This window comes from Hoplias malabaricus, chromosome 2 (genome assembly GCF_029633855.1).
Source record: "Hoplias malabaricus isolate fHopMal1 chromosome 2, fHopMal1.hap1, whole genome shotgun sequence".
Classification (NCBI taxonomy): Eukaryota; Metazoa; Chordata; class Actinopteri; order Characiformes; family Erythrinidae; genus Hoplias; species Hoplias malabaricus.
Window position 1 is genome coordinate 34,852,420 of NC_089801.1, and position 10,243 is coordinate 34,862,662.

At 39.1% G+C, this 10,243-nt stretch overlaps 1 long non-coding RNA gene across 1 annotated transcript; it reads left to right on the top strand.

Moving 5' to 3' along the window:
* The first annotated feature begins 954 nt into the window (after positions 1 to 954).
* Positions 955 to 4,355, top strand: LOC136682555 (uncharacterized). Its single transcript, XR_010798661.1, has 4 exons — positions 955 to 1,077; positions 1,168 to 1,223; positions 1,940 to 2,002; positions 2,528 to 4,355. It is a non-coding gene; the product is annotated as an uncharacterized lncRNA (long non-coding RNA).
* The last annotated feature ends 5,888 nt before the right edge of the window (positions 4,356 to 10,243 follow it).

Sequence of the window (10,243 nt, forward strand, 5' to 3'; positions counted from 1 at the left end):
AGAAACACTTCCAAATACGAAGAAGAGACTATGATAAACTACCTTAACAACTTTCAACACATTTCTGTTCGAGGCTCCAGTAAAACACAAGAAGGTGCGCGCGGTGAAGTGTGTCCCATTTCTGCTCTGAGCCCCAACCCCTTGAACCCTTTAACCATCAGGGTTCCATCAGGGTTCCATCAGGGTTCTACATAGAACCATTTTACAAAAGAACACTTGTAGAACTATCATTTTATGTGCATGTGTGATTCCTTAGGACGTCCTTATTAAAGTGTTTTATTTTCAACCAGTTGAATGTTTAAACACCTGTGGTCCTTTTTTTCTTTTAAGTAATGCAACACACCACTATCATCGGGAAATTGTGCATTTTACACCCACCTATGTTTCCACCACAAGAGACTAAGGTTAACATGACCAATTAAGACTAATTAACACTAATTAAGACAGATTTTATACATGATTATGACCATTTTACCATTATAAGCCAAACATTATTATTAACTAAGCGTGATGTATCTAGAACAAAACTGAAGCGAGGCAGTTCAGCTACCTAAACACAAGAGGGCGCCATCAGGTTATTAAATAATTACACATAAAGAGATAAACGTAACACTAACACCATACATACATCTCTAAAGTCTTTTGCAGGTGCTGTTTAGGTGAAGTTAGTTTTGTTCAAATGCTTTTATTCTACCCGCATTGTGTAGGAATGCTTGTGAATGGAACAATGTAAACAAGAAGATCAGCAAGAGTGATAACTAATATCAGTTTTAACTTAACATTTCAAATCAGCACGTGCCCTGTTTTACTTTGATAAAGTGAGAAATAAGGAGTGAACGACAAATTAATGAAGTGTTCGAAGGTTAAAAAGAGCAGTCAGATGAGGAAATGAGTAGATAATTCAAGAGTGTGAAAGTGAAAGAGTTTTCTCAGAGGATTCCCTCATCTCTTCCTGGGTACTTTCCGTAACTAAAGAAAAAAGTATAATAGACCCCAACAAAATCAAATCAGCTTTTATTTACTCGCAATACTGTGTGAGTTACAGGTGCACTGCTCGGAGGAGTAAGAGACATACAGGTAACATTTATCTCTCTTTCTTTCTTTCTTTCAAAAAATGTTGGGACGTGTTTACCACTGAGTTCCGTTTATCTTTCCTTTTATTGACAGTGTTGGAGCGTCCGGAACTCTAGGAACGACGCATTATAAATTTTTCTGAGTTAAAGGTTTGCCTATATTTGCTTGACCATCCCGTGGTCACCAGTGTCTGATTCCTCTCTTCATTACACATTATATTTATTTTAGCAGGAGACAGGCCTGCAAGGCAGGGAAGCCAGTTAAACACACATTCTGTGTCCTCAAAGCCAAGTTGTTGTAAAATTTAGAATGAACTCCAGGTCTTTTATTTCCTTAATTTGTCATAAACCAGTGAGTAGTAGGTGTAGTGTGTTAAAGTTCAGTTGTGTTCCCTAAAGGTACATTACATGCTCTTCTCCAGATTGAGATGTGAATGTTAGTAAGCTTTCATTATAGAATTGTGTAAAAAAAACAATATATAAGATGAAATTGATTGTATGAAGTCAATACAACTTAAAAATCTGCAATTAAAAATACAATTATGATCCCGTACTGAATTTGTACCCGAGTTACAGAATAAGGTACTTCAATTCAAATTAAGTATGTTAGTGTACAAGTGCTAAAACATGAACATTGTGAGATGGTCTAAATACTCCTGGACATCTCTGTGTTCCTTTCCTTTCTCTCACTCTCAATGGTTATTCTTTGCCCCTCTTTTACTCTCTCTCTCTCTCTCTCTCTCTCTCTCTCTCTCTCTCTCTCTCTCTCTCTCTCTCTCTCTCTCTCTCTCTCTCTCTCTCTCTCTCTCTCTCTCTCTCTCTCTCTCTCTCTCTCTCTCTCTCTCTCCATGTCTGTCTGACTGCAGGTTGACACCAGAAGATTCTGGATCATGAGTCGTGCTGACTCCTTCGACCTTACGGAGGTAAAGGTAAGGCTAATGCTAAAGCTAAGGCTGAAGCTACGTAACTGCCCAGTGCACAGTGTGACGTCAGACATTTCGCACAGACTCTATTTCAGGCTCTAAGTCCAATAGAGATGCTATTAAGAGCTATTTCAGTGCACTGTGTCAGGGGTGTGATTAAAGACGTGACGCAATTTTCCATGGTTGCTCGACCCAGGTCTTGTACTTCTTCCCCATTAGCCCAGATTATGAGCAGCCAGCGTTTTTGTCTGGAAATATACACTGAAACATGCCCCAACCCTGGGGAGTGAGATATCATTTCTCCTCATATCATAGATATACAGATATAATGCCGTTTGTAGTATTAGAAGGCAAAGTAAGCATCTATAAGGGGCTGTTCATTATATAACATATTGAAACTGAGGCCACCTCAGTAAAATATGAGCTGATATGTCTAACAGGTGCTTTGTAGCAGCACATCTAAGAATACATCTCTGACTTTATGTAGGTAGATGTATTTGTCTAACCTTGTCATACCTATGTTTCTTCCAGTGTCCAGCTTGTCACACATCATGTGTGAGAAGGCTGGAGGGTCAGTGTGCCGTCTGCCAGAGGTGCTCTGAAATTCAGCGACGTGTTTACCGCTTCTGTGTGGGCTGTCAAAGAGAGTGGCCAAGCAGCTGTTCAATAGGTGATGCCTGTACTCTGTCCAACTGCGCTCTTCGCTCAGCCCTGCTCTCAACCAGACGCATCACTTCCAGATGCTCAGTGCAGAATTGTCCTTATTTTAGAGCCTGTCCCTGCTGTAAAGCTCTGCTCACTCACACTGGGGAAGGCTGTCCAAACATTGTCTGTCCTGAGTGCCACACAAGGCTTTGTTTCCGCTGCCTTCGTCAGAACTGCCCAGGATTTTATCTTAGAGGCTTCATGAGGCCTGACCACACACTTGAGCAATGTACTATAGTGGACAACCGCAGGTGTTTGATTGACCTTGGACTATAACTGAAGTAGCAAAAAACAAGGGTTCTCATTTATAAAAGGTACATTAATTCATCCTTTAAAAAGCAGTCCTTTTTCACATTGTTTTCTAATAAGCACCTTTTACATGAGATGAAGAGTCCAGTTGTATTAAAACTGTGGCTGGACTAATCAAGTTTCAGGCACAACCCCACCAGTCCTTATAATTGTATAATGTGAAAAAGAATCATAGATGAAATTTCTCCACATTTGCATTGATTTATATAAAAATACTGATCTACTTAAATAAGTAAATAATAAATTACTAATGTACATGGATAAAAAAACCCAGAATTTACCACCACATTTCACATAAACATTTTTGTCAATAATTCTAATGTTATTATTTTATATCACTTCATATTTTAAACAGAAAAAGAAAGAAAAAATTAAAAGGCTTTGTCAGAGGAATGGCCACCCATTCTCCAAAGTATCACTGTTCTCTTGAAGAGGGGTCATGACCTGACATAAGCGGCTATGAAGAGCAAAGCTCGCCGAAGCCCTGAGAGTAAATATAGAACTCAAAGAACAGCCATGTCTGTTTCTGAGCTCAGCTGGGATTATTCCTACTTTCTCTTACTTTCCCTCTATCTTCTCTGTCACTTTTCTCACTCCATCTTACTCACTTCTTCTTCTACACCCTATGTTTTCACTCATTTTCACCATCCATCTTTTCCTCAATAGTTCCCTCTTTTCCTCTTCTTCTACTCTGAGCTACAGGAGCCCTTTCAAAGTTCCAGTGAAGCTGGTGGAGCTCAGCATGCTTGGAGGGGAACACAGAATTCTCAGACAGCTTTGAGTTTTGAGTGATGGGGAAAGGGAGGTCTTACACACCGATAATCTCATGAAACCCCAATACCAATACCAGGAATGATTGTCCATGTGTTGAGATTACAGCAGACCTCTGTGAAAAGCTATGTAAAGATATAAGCATGGCGTTAAGAATCTATACATAGCTGTCTATACTTAGCTTCTGCTCTGCTTTCTTTTTATGGGGATCTAAAGCAAGTGATACAGAATATATTGCATGTTTGCATTACACGGATATATATACAAACAAAATATTCACTTCTCTGTCCCTAGAAACTGTACATGTGGAATACATCTTACAGGCCATAAAACCAATTCATGCAGTCTTTAAAAGCCCTTAAAATATTACTGATATACCGTGTAAATTATATTTAAAATTGTGTATACTCAAATTCTGTAATTATGTAATAAAACCTGAATGTTTAGCAAATCATTTGTTCAATATTTGCTTTGTGTTATTGTAATTGAAAATGTAGTTAGTGCATAACTAATGATTCATTATATAAATACCTAACAATAATTATTCAATTAAATGTGTTTTTCTCTCTGCGCCTGTAACTCTGTTCTTAAATAAAGGAATTTTAAAATACATTTTTACATTTTTTATCATTCATTTTTTAATATAAAGTATTTCACCAAAACTCTGGGTGTGATGGTGATCTCAGTCAGTGATGGATGAAGTAATTGCTGCTCAGTTAGATTACTCAGGAGGACAGAGAGAAAAAGAGAGAAGAAAGAAGGAGGAGGGTCTGCTCTGCTAATTGCTAAAGCCCTGGATGCTATCCTTTACCCTCAGCACTAATTACCACAGTGGGTACTTTATTTAGAATGACAGCAATGGTACATGGAACATGGTAAAAGGCTACAACATTTGTGGGGGGTGTTCTACGAAATTTGAACATATTCTGTGTTGACCAGTGACTGAGATGATGTAAACAATGTCAGATAGATTTGAAACAAAATGCTCCACTGTGAGAATATTACTGTCTCTGATCTCTTTAAAGTGGTGGCAAATAGAACCCGGAGTTACACCACCATTTTATTTACAATCCATAGCGACCAGTGAACCTACACATGACATCTAAGCTTTTATATGTAATGTTGTTACATAGTTGTAAAACTATTTTTGAGAGTACTACTTTTTCAGCACGGCATGTATTAAACTCTTCAGACATCTGGTTCCTATCACCATCACTGTGAACAATTCTGACTCATCACTTCTCTAGAAGAGAGCTGAGAAGAGAGTCGGTGGAAGTCCCCTTTAATATCTGTTGATGTACATTTTATTTCATTAGTATTGATCAATGTGTCAAAGATTGTTCGCAACCCCCCTCACACACATACACTCTGCTGGTGGCTGCTAAGAGGCTTGCAGTTTGAAGCTCAGTATAGCACGGCCCAAGCTTAGTAATCTGATTAGGCCAACTGGACTGTAGATGTTCTGTGAGACAGTGACACATACACGCACACACACGTACCAACAAACACACACACATAGTTCAGAACCTACTGGAGTCAGTGGAGCCTAGTGGAGATAGTGGCCACATAGAAAGCATAAGTGGTTATATGTTGTGACTAGAAACAGCATAAAAATAGATGAATAAGAGAGAGAGAGAGAGAGGTATTTCTTGTTACAGAACACAGTGCACAGAATAAATCCCACCCCTTCTCTTTTTCTGTCCTTCTTCATAGTCCGTCCTCCCAAGATCACTATGTCCACGCAAAGGGTCAGGTCAAAAGGCCTGCAGCCTAACACTACATTCTTATCACCTTTGGCCTCACAGTTGTGACCACTGACCTCAGAAAATAAGCCTGTCTTATGCTCTTTAATGACACTCTGATTGTGTTTGAACCAGTATGTCTTCCTCCTGTATGGACAGAAGCTGCCTGTGTTTGTGTATAACAGTAAACGGGGATAAAGTATATAACTGGATCAACTGGGAGGTCAGAAGGTCTAAAATTAAACACTGACCATTATTCAGAAGTCACCAAAGCAATGTTGAACTCCCAAGTGTTCTAAAAAATGTGCACTGAAAACAAAGAAAATTTGCAATAATGCACTTAATTTTTTAGAGAAGGATGTATGAACGTTTTCTATTACACACCTCCAAAGTTCAGTCCTCCACCTCCAAGTTGCATAGTCTGCTTCTCCAGAATCAAATAATACCAATTTCAAATATAGACCCATGTTTTCTTGTCATGGAGGAACCACTGATCTGATTGTGCTATCATAGATCCCACAAAGACCAGATTAACCCTAAAACTCAGTGTGTAAGGGTCTCACACGATGAGGGAAACTCCAACCGGACAAACCAGGTCAGCCTGCCCCTTAAAAGAAGAGATGCCTCTCCTCCTTCAGAATCTTGAGATAAATTCTTTAACTTGCCAGATGTGGGAAGCATACAGGGTCCAGGGTGCATAATCACAAGAGACAGCTATCAACCACACAGACCAATGCTCTACCAAGTGAGCAAAATCAGTCAATGTGCCACATCTGGTGATGAATATCTCTCATTGTTCTGCAGGGTGTGAGGCATCTTATCCCTTAACAGATGTTTCTAAATCTCAGGAATAACTTACTGAAAGCTTCAAATCCTTTCGGTCCTATGGTGTAAAGTAGTTGTTCTGCTCACGGTTAAAGAACGAACACAGACCTGTAGATTTGTTCAGATCTGAGGTGAATTTAGAAGTTTATTTTCTTATCTCTCTCAGAGAGAAAAGCTCTAAAAGTTGTTTTAATCTTTGAGGGCAGCTTTGATGACACACTAGGTCTTGCATGGTTGTTAGGAGTTGCATTTTTCTACATCTTTCAATAACATTAAGAACTCCCCAAGATCTCTGAAATGAAACTTCAATCCGGCCTCTTAATTGGCAGGATGCTAGACGCCTTCTAGCTGTGGTTGCTCCAGGTTATCCTTGAATGTACCTCACCATTGGGCCCATGCCCATCAAGCTCCCCAGACCAGGACCCAAAGGATCTGGACCCTGTTCCAGTCTTTGACACAGACCCAGGTGTTGGTCCCTAGGGGCTGCCTCTTGATTCGATGTCTACCTTGGTTCCTGACATTGTCTCAGATTCGAAACATCTGCTAAAATAACTTGCTAATGTGTGTCAAATTTCCTCATACTACAGCTGATCATCTTTCGTCCACAATAATTGCAGTTAGGTTTGCAAAGACCTCTTATGCACGAGGGTTAACAAGAGCAAGCTAAGCTTGTAGAGTAATGGGTTTTTATAGCAAGCCGCCATATTACAGGGAGCAAAGGCCCCGACTTTGTTTTGAGAAGACTTCAGCTTAGAGTCTTCGCAACACAAAGCTGATTTAGTGCCTGGGCCTACATTGACAGAATGAAGAATGAAAGAGAAAGATCTCAGGTCTTAGTGTTCCTCAGAAAGGATATGATAGGAAAAGAGATGTACATAAAGAAATTGCCCACCTTCTCTCATTTATTTCATGGAAATGTGGACCAGGAACCATCCCAGAACAAGTCCTGGACTTTGACAGACCACTTTTCTAGTTTTCTGGAATTCTGAACTGGAATTGATGCCCCAAAATGCTGTTCCCCTTCCTCTAAGCACATACACCAAAGGCACTTCACTGTGTGTATACCATGTGGATTAAGGGCTAAAGAAGGTCGAGAAGTCAACACTTGGACTCAGCGCTCCTCCGCCCCTCCTTTCTCCTCCGCCTGTCCTCTTGCTCTTCATCTCTCTCGCACTAAATCTGCCTATTTCCATTAAGTCCCGGGGCTCAGAGAGGCTCTTGCTCCACCGGCTTTCCCGAAAAAAGGCACCTCGGTTTGGGGCAAGACCCAGTCCAACACGGGCCTCCAAATTCCAGGGAAAACCAGGGCAAGACTTCTTCAAATTATAAGGGATTTCTGTTTTCATTTTGGCCTAAAAGAAACTTCTGGAACAGGGAAAAGGTCAAGAGACATTCTTCGGATGGTTGTTATGTTACTTAACCTTTGTTGGATTAGTACTTTCAAGCATTCATTTTTGTCTTCTTTTTTTTTTGCTCAAATCCCTATTTTCTACTGGAAAAGTGCAGAAGTGTGGCTTCTCTTGGACGCCGGTCATTCTTATGGAAGATTTACTCAAGAAGGCCTTCAATTTGGCCCATCTGCCCAGGTTAGAGGAATCTTCGTTTTCCTCCTCTGTATGTGAATTATTTGTGGCTAGCTTTATAGTCTTTTCCCTATAGTTTCAGAATATGAAAGTGCAGCTTGAGGCACAATTAGTTATGTAAGTTAACTTTGTGAATTTTCAGTAAAACAAATTGGTCTTAAATATCAGTGAGTTTTTCATGTTTATCATTTTTTTAAACTTTGTATGCTAATATATGCAATAAACATAATCTGTCATTATTAATAGTGGGTGCTATATGTGACTAAGCTAGCATCCCCAATAATATCTGACCTTGTGGTTGCTAAGATTGCACATTAAGGTAGATCAGATGCATTAGATAGATCGTTCTTCTTATTCTGAATTTTCTTATACTTTCCAAAGCTTTTAATGAGTAAATATCTTCTGTCAGCATAAGTTCATTTGGCTTATATAGTAAAATTTAGAGATGCTAGCACCATAGGTGTCAAACCATTTTCTTTTCATCCAACATCTTTCCAGTCATTGTGTTTCTACCAATATTCCCAGCCTTTGCTTATCAAAGTCTTTTTCAAAATAAAAGTCTTCTGATGACTTACACACATGTAGATTAGATTCAAACCTTAGGGTTGGCTTCTCAGTCAAAGTTACTAAATATACCATACCAATACCTCTGGAATGTTTGGCATGCTTTTTATTTTCATTATTTTTATTGGGTGCATGAACCCCATGATACTGTCCAACAGTTTAACATTGTTTAACCTCTTTTTTTAAGATTAAGAGTGAGAACACCCAGTAATAAACAGGTAGGACAAGGCTAATGACAGGGCTATTGCTAAAGCTCCCGGGATTTACCGACTTAAACACAAATACTGGGCTTAAAACTTCACACTCTGCTTGGGATGACCACTGAAAAATGGAATATTGCATGAATTCACTGCATGAATATATATATATATATATATATATATATATATATATATATTAAAATCTGTGTTTTGTTAATTTTCCTGAACCTTTAACTGAACATAACCATGACACATGACTTTTTGAAGTAAACATTTTGAGGTAATTTTCAAATAAGGCTTAAAGGTTCCCTTAAAATTGCAAAGATTCTAGAGCTTTCACTATCTACCATACATAATGCTATTGATTTAGGGTAATTCAAGTCCTCAGGCAGCACTGCATGAGCTTGTGACAAATATAGCCACATGGGTTCCTGAGTACGTCTGAAAACTGTTCACCAAAACACACTGTCCACCGCTGCATCCTGAAATGCAACCTGAAAATCTATTTGACAAAGAGGAAGTCACATCATGAAGGGAAGAATCAGATAACAGAAGTCTTGTATAGAGTCAGAATGGGCAACAATTCCATTTGCAAAAGTGCAATTGGTATCCTCCATTCCCAAATGATTAAACAGTGTAATTACATTGAAAGATGATACAATACAGTGGTAAACATGCCTATGTCCCAGCTTTTTGAGTGTGCTACAGGTGTCAATTTCTGTATGCCCTTACATTTAAGAATTACAATAAAAGCATTTTTGTTTGCTTCTGAAAGTTAAATGCTTCAAAAGAATGAACATATCACAGTTTTTATTGCATTTTACAAAATATCCCAACTTGTTTGTTTGAAGGAGATATTTTTGAGGAGGTCAGGAAACAATGATTACGTCATAAACATAAGGAATGGGAAATATGTGGGGGGAAAAAGTTTCTGGGAATGGGGTTTATATTTATAATTGCACAGGGATTAATTTTTAATGGTGAAAGGAACACAAAATTATCTGGAAATAGCTAAAATCACATTTTGTACTTCTGTAAAATTAATGGGAACATTCAGGAGATTGATGGTGAGGATATGTAATTCATCATATTTTATATAATTACAATCAATCTGACCCTATATGGCAAATGTACTGCCTTGTGTGAAGGACACTGTAGTGGGTGGAGACATGGCTGGAGAAGTGCAACTGTAAAGTCTCGTGTAACCAAGGAATTAATTCCTGTGTTATTTAAGTACAGGCTAAAGATTGGCGAGGGAGTGAGTTCAGCCAGAACGGTCTCCCTCTGAGTCTTAGGTTATCTTAGGATATAGTGAGGAGAGCCAGTGAGAGAGAGAGTGTGTGTGTGTGTGTGTGTGTGTGTGTGTGTGTGTGTGTGAGAGAGAGAGAGAGAGAGAGAGAGAGAGAGAGAGAGAAAGAGAGAGAGATGGCAAAGTAAAGATATAAGGGATAAAGGAAATTAGGCCTCACGTTCTTTGGCCCAAGCAGTGGCCACAGCTAATACAGCCTGAGCTGCATCACCTAATCAGCTTGTCACAAGCACATGGGG